Consider the following 13581-nt stretch of genomic DNA (forward strand, 5'->3'; position numbering starts at 1 on the left):
AAAACATTATAATTCTATAATTCTTATAATGTCCCTAAGCTTCTTTACATCACTATCTTATTTAGAAATCTTTTATTCATAAGCAATAAACTAACTCCTTTGCTTACAAAAAACACTTAACTCAGTCATATAAGGTTATTGTGAGGTGAGAAGTTTGTTTTCTTCTATACAAAAAGATTATTTAACTGGCTCACATTGCACATCCAGGATCAAATATTTAGGCAAAATGATTTAGAAGGAGGAACAAACATCCATATCAGTCCATTCATTCATTGTCTTAGCAAACATCTATGACCTTAAATGAGGCAGTGGAACCAAAAGAAACACACATTCATATTTAAAAAGCAGAAAAAAGAGAAGAGATGAAACTTTTTGTTTCCCTCTAAGAAAAACCTAGGTAATAAAATATCATTTAATTTTTTTCACAATAAATTATGTAAAGTAGGGGCTTTCTGTTTTTCACTCACAAGAATCAAAATTCAGAGAAGGCAATTAACTCACATAGTCCCCCTACTTGTTAGCTTTGTGACAGATTAGAAACCAGACCTGTCTTACTTCAGAACTGATCATTTTTTCCTTCTAAAAAACAGAAAAACAAAGCAGATAGACAAAAAAAAAAAAAATGCCCCAGCATATGCATATACCCCAAAACTAACCTTGTGTCTGACATGATTTTTCAATAAAATATACTTTCTAAGATAGTATGCGATAAAATGATGGATAAAATAAGTAAACAAGAATAATATCAGATGTGTAGCTAACATAATAAGAAAAATGTCTCCACTGTCAGGAATGATGACAAAGTACAAAATCTACAGGAAAAAAGTCATTGAATAAGAAGCAGGTTTCATTCACCCACCCAAGGTTACCACTCTAAGGTCTCAGGCCAGGGGAGGAGCAGCATTGTAGTCACCTCATTATGCATGTCTACTTTATTTAGTGTATGTGAAAAATTAGTCCTTATGAACAAATTCTTATAGTAGAATACTTGCTCATCTTATATTCAACTCTGAGTGAAAAACTTAAAAACCAATTTACCCAAGAGTTTGTGAACATAAGTTGGCTCACAGACGGATTTGGGATGAGATTGACTCTACTTGTGTCCTGAAATCCTCAATGGAGAATTTAGTTTAAAGACTATCTGGGTCCCTAGTATCCCCAGGCACCTGGTAGAAACAAATGCAAATTTCTTTGTAACACATTTACACAGTCAAATTGATACAGAATTTCCCCAGAGAGAGCTGAGAAACAGGAATTCACAGTGAAAAATCACAAGAGGAAACACAGCCCAATGAGTGATGCAGCAGCAAAACAAAAGGGACAAATGACAGATCTCCAAAAATGGCAGATCCCAGAGCCTGGCTATACCACTTAAATAGGATTGCTTAATTTGGCTGATAGGAAAAGATACAAATATATAACAGTGATATAAAATGTGATGAGACAAATATAAAGTGGGATAGAATAGAGGAGCTGGGGTTGTGGCTCAGTGGTAGAGCACTTGCCTAGCATGTGTGATGCACTGGGTTCGATGCTCAGCACCGCATATAAATAAATAAATTAAATAAAGGCCCATCAACATCTAAATAAATATTTTTTTAAATGGGATAGATAGAACTTCTAGAAGAATAAAACGTAACAATTAGAAGGAGAATTCAATACACCCTTCAAATAATACACTCGGTTCCACCAAAGAGAGCTGAAGAGTAATCTGAAGGAATTACCTTTGGTATTCCACAAAGGGACCAGTAAGTACAAACTCTGAGAAGAGTAACAGAAGGAAAAATCAACAGAGCTTATCTAACCTCTGACCAGGAAATGGCATTGAGGGAAGAAACAGAGAAGGCAAGATAGGCAGAATTTTAGTAAATGGCTGAGAATTCCATAAAATTGGAAGAATACTTAACCCCTCACATTCAAGTCCTGTGACTCCCAAGCATCAAGGAAACCTTAATATAGATGTATCAGTGTGAAAATGCATATCACCACAGAGCAGTGTGGGATGGGCAGGGGACAGGCAAGGACTCTTAACTCTTCAATGAACTCAGCAGGAGGAGAGAGCCCCTACAAACAAGAATACTTAGCTACATGGCCAACTTTCCCAAAGTCTAAAATTCAATAAGGGCACTGACTGATCAAAACATAATGAAATAAAGGATATATCAAACTTTTTAAAAGTGAAGTGGGGAAAAAATCAACTAAATACTATTAAATACTATCACCTATCTATTATCTATATCCATCTATCTATGCATCTATGCATTTCTATCTCTTTATTTACAGTATACACACATGCATTTATGAATATAGCTTAGGGACAGACATATGATTTATGTATAATGAACAGATAAAGGTAATTAATTATAAGCTTAAATAAAAACCAGCTTTTCCATGTGGGAGCAAATTAAATAATGAGGGATTTCTGAGGACCTGGAAAGCAGGGATAAGAAAGTATTTCTTTTTTTTTTAATATTTATTTATTTATTTAGTTCTCTGCGGACACAACATCTTTGTTTGTATGTGGTGCTGAGAATCGAACCTGGGCCGCACGCATGCCAGGCGAGCGCGCTACCGCTTGAGCCACATTCTCAGCCCAAGAAAGTATTTCTTAAACTGGTAAAGGGCACATAGTTGTTTGCATCCTTCTTGACTTTTATACTCAAATAACATAGTACAAAAATTAAATTTGTACAAATATGCTGCATATTTGTAAGTCAACTCATCAATAAATTTGTAAATATAAACAATATAACTCACTAGTAAGTGTAACTAAGGATTATCTATTTTCTAAATCAACTTCAGTTCTCATATTGTTGCCCATCTCATGACAAAAAATTTACTGATGTGTAATGAAATAAAAGGCAAAAAAATGCTCTAAGCTGTTTGGGAGGTAGAGTTAAAGCTCTCTCATTATTAGTTTATTTTCAAAAATTCCAAACTTTACTTTTGTAGGTTAAAATAAAAGTAGATAGTTATTTTTTCCAGTTTGTATTTAAAAAAAATATAAGAATGTCTAAATGTACAATTTATAATCTTAATCTAAAATTAACTAAATGCATGCATGTGCTACACTCATTTTTGGTCTCTCTGTCCAGATATTGATGGAGATACTGTTTTTTACTGAGTCATTTCTGAGATAGATGTCATTACACTTCAGCCCTAAACTAGTCCAGCCTACATTTTTTAAGATTAAGTGTTTTTCCAATGTTAATTTTCTCCAATTATTACTCTAATTTATTTTGATTGCCATCATAATCTAATGTGTCATGCATATTTATGCACCCCCAATTGATTAATAATATCCTCCAACTGTACTCTGCCCAATGTAAAATCAAACTGATATAGAGTCAGCTCTTCATATCCACAGGTTCTGTATCAAAAAACTCAGACAACCATGGATAGAAAATATCTGGAAAAAATTTACATTTCTACTGAACATGTGTACATTTTGTGTCCTTATTCTTTAAGCAATGCTGAATTATAACAATGTACATATCCCTTATAGTGTATTTATATAAGTACAGGGCTGGGGTTGTAGCTCAGTGGTGGAGTGAAATCAATGCTTTAAAAAAATAGTAAAGATGTAGAGATGATTAAAGTATATAGAAACATGTCTTATTCAACTTTTCACAGCTATAATCAAATGACTGACAAGAACGACTTAGGAGGAAAGATTCCTTTGGGTTCACAGTTTCAGAGGCTCAGTACATAGTTGGCTGCATCCATAACTTTGGCTCCTTGGTGAGACTGGAACATCAGGCAGAAGGGTGTGGAGGAGGAAAGCAGCTCAGCACATGATAGCCAGGAAGCAAAGAGAACTCCACTAACTAGGAATAAAATATAACCCTCAAATGAATGCCCCCTGCTATACCCTACCTTCTTTGAGTTACCACCCATTCAAGTGGATTAATCTACTGATTCGTTTATGGTTCTCATAATCAAATTGTTTCACCATTGAGAATGCTCTTGCATTGTCTCACACATGAGCTTTTGGTGAACACCTATACCATAAGATGTATGTAGGTACATGCAAATACAGAATCCCCTACACCTTGATGGAATCATGTTCTGACAAACCCACCATTTAATTCGAAAGTGCACTTAATTTATATAACCTACTGAACACCATAGTTTAACAGCACAGTACAATGGTAGAGTATCAGTCATTGACCCTGGTAATTACTTGACTAATGGAAGCTACAGCTCACTGCTGCTGACCAGCAACACGGGATTATCATACAGTAGCATTTAGCATTTAGCTAGTCCAGTGAAGAATCCAAATTTGAAACTTAAAGTACAGGTCCCAGTAAATTCAAAATTTGAAGAATGGTTTCTACTTAATGTTTATTAAGTCAGGTCTGTCCTCACTGTGCCATTTTACACCAGGGTCTTTAGCCTATGCAGATTTTGGTATTCATAGTGGGGTCCAGGACCCTACTCCCTTGCAGGCCCAGGGATGACTACAGTATATTCTTCCTATGTTCCTAGTATTCTTCATCCTGATGCTATTTTACTTAAAGCCTTAAGATGAGTCCTACATATTATTATTTCCATACAATGCTCAGAGAAGGGATTATCTTCTGCTTGATTGAGAAAAAACTATGATTTTGTGTAATCCTTCCTAAGTTTAATTAATTCTTAAATGAAGATTTGTTTTGTTGTATCATTTGTCTCCACAGTTCTTCTCCACTGGTTCCTCTTGGCCAACTCATATACTCAACGATATTGAAAAAAATACAGAAGGATGGGGGAAAACAAAGGCTTTTTTCTGTGTCTTTTTCTATATGCACACCTTTCTATCATTCTCCTTACCTTGTTGAGCTGCTGTCAACACTTCTTCATGTTTCCTGTACTGTTCTATTTTGATCTGGCTTCAGGCTGTTCCACAACCTTGAATCAGTCACAAATGGAATTGGCTGAGACCTGATTACAGTAGTGGGAACATAGTCTATGGCTCCTTTACAGTTCACCCCTTGAATCAATTAGCTTTCTTTCTTTCCAGCTTAATACCTCCTCCTCACTATAAATCCCATCACATGCTATTCAAAGGTTGGTGCTGTGTAAGAGCAGAGACTACTAGAATGATTAACATACAACCACACTCTCCAGAGTCTCATGGTTTTTTGGAGGAAGGAAACATGCCAACAGAGAAGAGCAATAAATGCCGTCAGGCTTGGAGAGAAAAATGTGAACAGGTTCAGTGGAAACTCCAATGACCCCCAAGTCTGTGAAGCCAATACTGGTTTGTTCATTTATTTTGAGCTCCATGTCCATCTATCATTCTCTGAGGTTTTGTCCTGATGCAGTTCTCAGGAGCAACTCTAGCTGAACATATCTCAATTCAACTTTTATCTGACTGCCCCCTGAAATCTCATCTTCCTCCTCAGATTCTTGCTTTACACTATAGCCCACCAATCCACTTTGTACCCTACTGAAATCCTACCCTACCATTAGCTACTAACAGTGTCCCATGAGTCACAATTCTTAATTACCAGACGCACTTTCAACACTTGTTAACTGTGTACACGATTTCACATCTGATTAAGCTCTTTGTTCCCCTCATATTTAAGAAATGGTATCTGAATTATATCCTTTGGAAGCAGCTCCTGATGTTGACCTTTGAATTCTGTGTAATTAACATGTGTGTATATATATATATATATATATATATATATATATATCCACATTTTATCATGGTTCATGTGAATAAAGGTATGTGTTGAATCCTTACTATGTGCTTGTTTTACAAGCATTAAATCATTTAATCTTTATGAATTACCCACTTAGTTAGACCATAATGTGATTTACTAGTAAAGAAACAAAGAAAATATCATGCTTCTCATTTAGTTATAAGGAAGCTGGGAAATGAGGGATGTCAGTGGCTCTAGTGGTGAAGGTTGACTCCTAATAGTGAAACACCACTCAAGGTATGACAGAGAGATTTCCAGCACTGCTTTGTGAATTTAGCAATCTCTGTAAGAAGAAAAGGAAGGGACACTCTAGGCTGTAAGATTAGGCTATTTTATTATATATCTATTAGAAATATCCATTCTCTAGATGGTAATGGGCTACTCTTAATAATTTTTAATTGGAAAATAACCCTTTCCTAGTATTTTCACCCATTTGGAGGCATCTTCCCCAAAAGTTCAAAAATGGATGAGAAACACTTTGTTCTTCATATAAAATCAAACATAAATAGTGATTAATACAGAATCAAACTGATAGCTTCTCTATCCGTTTTACTTCCCAGTGACTTTCCCATGTACCATTAGGGAAAATCAAATTTTATAGAATACAGTCCATGGGTCTACAAATAGATGCATAGATAGTTAAACAAGTATGGTATACATATAAAACAGAATATTATCCAGCCATAAAAGAAGGAAACTCTGCCATTTGTGAAAGCTTAGACAGATGTGGGGAATAGTATAAGTGAAATGAGACAGGCATAGCAAGGTAAATTCTGCATGATCTCATTTGTGTGTGGAATTTAAAGATGTAAATTTCATAAAAACAGAGAGTAAAAAGTCATTTCTAGGAACTGAGAAATGAAGGAAATGTGAACAGGCCCAATCAAAAAGTATAGATGAATTTTTCAATTATCAAATGAACAAGATCTTGAGATTTAATGTACAACCTGGGTAAAAGTCATTACACACTAGAGTATGAGCCAACCATCAGAGTGCACATCTTGAAAACAGTCATGTACCATGTAATGTTTCAATCACTGACAGATTGTATACATAAAGGTCCCATAAGACCCAGTGACGAAGTATACAAGTACACTCTGTGGTGTTCCCACAAGAACATTTCTCAGAATGGCTCCCAGTGTTAAACAGCATGACTGTATATATGATATTTATTGTCAATTAAATATTTTAAGACTCAAACATTTAAAAAATCATTCATTGACATATGAGCATTTTAAACTATTTACATATGTGCATGTGCATACACACACGCACACACATACACACACATAATGTGTACTTCATGCATGTGTGCATGCACAAACTGTGATCTCTTTGTTGGACTCCAGTGAATGGCTCTCTGATGTGGGAAAATGAAAAAAAAAATCATCCTTTCACACTTGTGGGGGAACTAGCATGACTCCCAGGTTAAATGACAGTGTTGAGAGCCACAGCCAAAGGGGCCCCAGCAAACTTCCAGCTGCCAGCAAACTTCCAGCTGCTGGCTGATGATTGGCTCACAGTGGCCCCAGCAACATCTAGCTGATTGGCTCCTCTGCAGTGATGCTCATTGGGCTGTTCCCCTGCCTTTTCAGACCACGGAGCTGCTCATTGGGGGATTTCTTTGGCTCCACCCACACGACCCAGCCAATCGGCCTCAAGAGCAGGAGGATTGTGGGAGTGAGAGAGGCTTGTGTTTGGTGTGAGAGGCTTGTGGGAAGCCGGTGGTGGATGTTGGGCTCTGAGGGTTTTTCCTGAGGAGCTGTTTTGTTTGGTGTGTGTGGTTCTAAAAATAAAGTTAGTTTCTTTTGACAAGTGGCTCCTGAATTGTGCCCAGCCAGACTGTGGCATGACAGTATGCTCTTTTAAATTTATCTTCAGGAAATTGTGTTCTCACTAGTGGGATAACTAATTATGTGTATTCTCCCACAAGAAAAACAGGAGGGAGTCGTGTTGATACTTAAGTCTAATCATGCCAGCAAAAACACTGATGTGGGACTGACTATACACACAAGATGTACCTGGTAGTTCTGCCCTACTTGTGATTTAATTTCCAAGATTTTCTTATCTTTTTTTTTTTTTAGCCACATCTTTTAAACTCATATCTCTGTGGTAAAATACTCAGTAATCTTGGATTGGTATTAGTTCTATTGACCTTCTAAAACTATTCTTGTTAATATTTAAAACTAGCAGAGGCTAAATTTAATCCTTTTTCTTCAGGGCACATCAAAGGGGATAACAACACAGTCACTGTCATCTCTGATTAAGTATGGCAAACGGTTCACAGGGACCACAGGAGCTGGATGTTTGATTTCTGATCATCAGGGGGAGATGATGGACTTCTTTTATGTTTAGCTGATGGTTTAACATATCTATCTGACAACTGCGATGTTTCATTCTGATTGTCACTCTCTGTACCTATAGATTTGAATCATTGCTGTCTACATTCTGTTACTCTTTCTAATTATCACAGATGGTACAGGCTTCATCTGATATGGACTCAAGGCTAAAACCTCAATTATAATCTCTGAATGAATCACAGAATCTTCTTGTAACATAGTTCATGGAAATCATGGAGGTAAAAATGGAACCTTTCTTTGCTGTCAAAAGTCAAAGTAAATGCATGGGATCTTTCAGTTTTAACTCTGGCTATGTCCGGTAAATGAAAATGTTTACATGCTTTTCTAAATGATCTATAGTTTACAAAATTTTCTGCATATAACTGGAATAAAAGTGTCAGATATGGGGCTGAGGTTGTGGCTCAGCTGTACAGCACTTGCCTAGCATGTGTGAGGCACTGGGTTTGATCCTCAGCACCACATAAACATAAATAAATAAAATAAAGGTATTATGCCCAACTACAACTAAATATATGTGTTATGTACATGTGTTTTATATATATATAAAACACATATATTTAAAAAGTGTCAGATGTGTAAATGTGCTATATTATTTTTCCTCTACCCCATTTCTGTATACCCTCATACTCTGTATGAGAGCTACTGCAAACTTATAGATGCCCCACGTTCATCTCCATCTCCTGTCTGATGCAGGTTAATGTTAAATCATCTACATAATGAACTCACTCTTATGGAGTCCCCAGAGCTCAGCTCCACATCATTTGCTAATACAGTTCATCAGGCTGCAGTATTTCTGGGCTGCCTTTGTACTCATCACAGTCCTGTGTGATGAGTCTCAGAACCCAGTTTATGAGGTAAATTCTCTTCCCAGGGATCCCTTCACCTTCTCTTCCCTTCCAATAAAGTCCTGCTCACATACCTACCATCAATTTTCAATCTGGATTCTTGCAACTGAGCTCAGTCCTAGTAGATATCAAGGGTTTCAGAGCAAGGAGTCAACAAGATCACTCAACATGGATAGCTGGGAGTTGTCCACTCTAGTAATGATTGAACTATAGACACTAACATTTTGCCTGATTGTAATCCTCCAATTGCTCAGTTTTGTGCATTGCCCTCTAAAAGCTTTTTACTTAGGCTCATATATCAGTGTTTATTTTTTATGTTCAGTAGGTCAATGTCAGGTCTCAGGAGTACACTGCTGCATCTATTTCTGCTATGGATATATTGTCAGGTTCATCACTAACTCCACAACCCAGGATTATTCCACTGCCATACATGAGCCTCACTGTCTAGGAGCTTTCTCTTAGCATGGGCTGGAAATACCAGAAGTTTCAGGTAATAAGAAATCTACAATCAGCCTTCAGCTCATGAGATGGGTCTGGAAACATAAATATCTACTTCCTCCCTATCGTAGAATAGGAAAACTTACATTACATGTAAGTTTATATTCTTTTGGTGGTTTCAGCATGGTAATCTTAATTTTCTCCCTAAAGGTTAAACACCTGATGACAATATTATTATTTTCAGACTATGGTAGACAGTCCAATGAAGCACTTGAAATTAAGGAATAGTGAAGAGTTGTAGAAAAAAAAAAGAAAAAGCATATGCAATCATCTCAATTGACAGAGAAAAAGCATCTGACAAAGTTTAACACCTATTCACTATAAAATTCAACACCAGTTCAATGCTCAATGATTTAGAATAGAATGAGAACACCTTACCATAATAAAGACCATAAATGAAAAGCATTATATTCAAAGCCGAAAGATTCAAATATTTTTCTGTGAGATCAGTAATAAAGCAAAGATGCCTACTTTAACCATTTCTAAATCAACATATTATTGAAAATTCAAGCCTGAATAGTTAGGCAAGAAAAATAAATAAAAGGCACCCAAATTGGGAGCGAGAAAGTAAGTTGATCTCTATTCAGATATGATAAAAACTTTTGTGTAGAAAACCTAAATATTCTTAAAAAAAAAAACTTTTCAAACTAATAAACAAATTTAGTAAAATATCATGGTACAAAATCAACATGCAAAATTCACATTCCTGTTAATAAACAATCCAAAAAGAAATTTAAGAACACAATCTTCTAACAATATAATCAGACTAAAACAGTAAACAACTAACCAAAGAAGTGAAAGACTTGTAAACTAAAAACAACCAAACACTACTGAAATTCAGTAGTAGCAAACACATAAATAAGTGGAAAGATATCCCATATTCATGGATCAGAAGTTGTACAAATTTAAAACTTCCATAACATTCAAAGTGATTTACAGATTCAATAAAAGTCCTAACCAAATTACATTGGCATTTTCTGCATAAATAGAAAAATCTACTCTGAACTTCATATAAATCTCAAGGAATCCCAGATAGTCACACAATTTGGAAAATGAACAAAGCTGGATGCCACATACTTTCTAATTTCAAATTTCTTAATAAATATACAGTGGAAAATGAAATAGTGTGTTACTGGAATAAAGACAAATATAAAGATCAATGGATCATATGGAGCACAGAAGCACAACCTTGCATATGTAGTAAATTATTTTTTACAAGAGTTTCAAGATGCAGATGGTGTTAGAAAACTAGTTTCCAAATGCAAAAGAATCAATGGACCCTTACCAAACACCATATACATAAAATAACTCAAAAGGGAAAGGACATATAAGTAAGAGTTAAAACTATAAATACAAGAAAACATACAAGAAAGGTTGATGACACTGGATTTTACAATGGTTTCTTAGATATAGCACAACACCCAGTTAAAGAAAAATAGAAACATTGAATCTAATCAAAACTAAGCTTTTTTGCACGAAAGAGAGCTATCAACACAGTGAAATGGCAATCCATAAGTTAGGAAAAAAAAAACATTTGCAAATCACAAATTTGATAAGAGATTACTATGCAAAATAAAGAATTCCTGCAACTCAACTTTGAAATAACACCACCAAAATGGGCACAGGATATGAAGATACATTTTTCTAAAGAAATATATAAGTGGATAATAAGTTCATAAAACAATGATCAGCTTTACTAATAAATGGAAGAGTGCAAATGAAAACACCGAGATTCCAACTCACACCCATGTGAATACCTATTATCAAAAATATGTAAAAGAAAAGGTTTGAAGTAGAATGTGGAGAATTAAAAGCCTTGTGCACTACTTGTTGGAACAGAAAAGAATGCAGCTACTGTGGAAAATAGTATGGCAGTTCCTTGAAAAAATTAATCAAAGAACTATTGTTTTATCTATTTCATTTTGAGATATATACACAAAAGAATTAAGTATTGGGACTCAGAATTATTTGCATACCCACATTCAGGGCAGAACTTTTAGAAAGATCCAAAAGGTTGAAGCAACCTTTTAGATAGTAGTCCACTGTTGAATGGGTAGGTAAACAAAGTTGTATATAAATACAATGAAAATTAATATGTCATAACTGGAAACGAAATTCTGAGATAGATGTATCTCAAAAATATTATGATGAATTCTTTGAGATAGATGACCATCAAAAACATTATGCTAAGCGAGATATAGAGAGGATCGAATATTCCATGATTTTGCTTATATAAATTACCTAGAATATCAATATATGGAGGGACAAAATGTACAACAGGGATTATGAGGACTAAAGCAACTAATTAGTAGGGGATGACAAATAATTTGGAAATAAATAGTGTGGTGCTTGTGACAACAATGCATGTACACTTTGTCACTGAACTGTACATTTTAAAATTTCTAAAATGGTAATTCTTTTGTTATGTGTAATTAAAAAAATATTTTTATTTGTTGATAGACCTTTATTTTATTTGTTTATATGCAGGGCTGAGAATCAAACTCAGTGCCTCACACATGACCAGGCAAGTGTGGCACTTCTGAGCCCCAGCCCCTTGTTACATGTATTTTATAATAACTTTTTAAAAGTTTAGCTGACCAGGTATGCATGGTTCTATTTCTGGACCATCTTTAATGTTCCACAGATTGATGTGCCCGTATTTATGAAAATATCACACTGTGCTTATTTTTAAAAACTTACAGCAAGTTCTGAGATCAAGACATATAAAATTTCATATAAAATATTTTTCTACTTATTCAAGATAATTTTAGCTATTACAAGTCTTTTGTATTTCTAAGAAAATTTTAGAATCAACATGAACAGTTACAAAAATATGTTGGGGTTTTGAACTAATTTGTGGTAGTTAAGAAGACATGACAACTTGTCAATTTTAGGGCTCAAATCATGATCATGGTGTGTTTCTCCATTTACTTCCTCATTTCATTTAACTTTTTTTTATTATGGTTTAGTAGTTTCAGGGTAGACCCCCATATACATTTTTTGTTACATTTATTTCCTAATATATTATATTTTTCATACTATAAATTACATTTTTTTCTTTTTTTCCATTGCTTGTTACCAGCTATGGAAAGACAATTCACTTGGATTGTCATCATTATTTCTAGCAACCTTGCCACACTTATGTGTCATTTTATTTTTTGTAGATTTATTTGGAATTTCTCTGTTTTACATTATGAAATTCACAAATAACCAAATTTTAACTTTTTCCTTAAAATTATTATGCTGTGTATATCTATTTTCTTACTTTCTGTACCAGGTAGAACATATGGAATCTCAGGTAAAAGTTAGGCAAGCAATGATCACCAGTTTGTTTCAGTCATGCAAAGAAAGCTCTGTGTTAACCATAACATTAGTGAAAAATAATCATTACGTTATTCGTATTTTGTTGAAAGTCCATCACTTTTTTATATTTGTTGGCATTACAATTAAAAGTTTCCCTTTAACTGTATTTGAATTCTTCCCAGAATTCTAAGCTTTATTTATAGACACAATTTATCTTCAAAAAGGAGACTTGGTCTATGTGTATTAGTGTCTTGACTGCAAAATTAAAATCGATACATTATTTCAGTGAAAATACTGAGTTTTACTCATTACATTTAACTGATCCAGGAACTGTGTAATTTACTTATTCCAGAGACTTATGTGAATATACCTCTTTTTACAAAAAAAAGGAAAAGAAAGAAAAAATATCTATCACTCTTCTGTTATTAACCAAGAGGAGGAAAGGGCAACCCCATGGGAACAGTTTAATCAGCCTTGACATCCAAGTCCATGATTCAGGATGATTTAAATGATCTGTGACAAAAGAATAGTTAACAGTCTGCAAAATGTCCATTATCTTCAGTTAGCAAAGGCCTATTGATTTAGGACCTTGTGTGACTCCCATAGGGTGTGAGTAAGAAGTGATGTGAAAACTCCAATTCAGCATTATTCACCACCAGCAAAACACTCGGAGGTAAGTCTGTTAGGAAGGTACAAATTAAATCTTCATGCTAAATAGTTGTAGATGTCTGGGGAAATCAGGGAGCAGAACGTTTGATACTATCTATAATTTTCTTCTGAGATCACATATGGCAATCCTGTTAAAATGATGTCTTTAACGAGGTTGTACAATGAATGAAAAACTCTAGAAATTGCTCTGTTTATGATAAAATCTGTTTGTTAAAT

At 34.8% G+C, this 13581-nt stretch overlaps 1 protein-coding gene across 9 annotated transcripts in view; it reads right to left on the minus strand.

Moving 5' to 3' along the window:
• Positions 1-13581, minus strand: part of Sntg1 (syntrophin gamma 1) — an 800188-nt gene that overhangs the window by 308128 nt on the left and 478479 nt on the right. The gene's annotated exons all lie outside the window — the stretch shown is intronic.

This window comes from Ictidomys tridecemlineatus, chromosome 7, assembly GCF_052094955.1.
Source record: "Ictidomys tridecemlineatus isolate mIctTri1 chromosome 7, mIctTri1.hap1, whole genome shotgun sequence".
NCBI lineage: Eukaryota > Metazoa > Chordata > Mammalia > Rodentia > Sciuridae > Ictidomys > Ictidomys tridecemlineatus.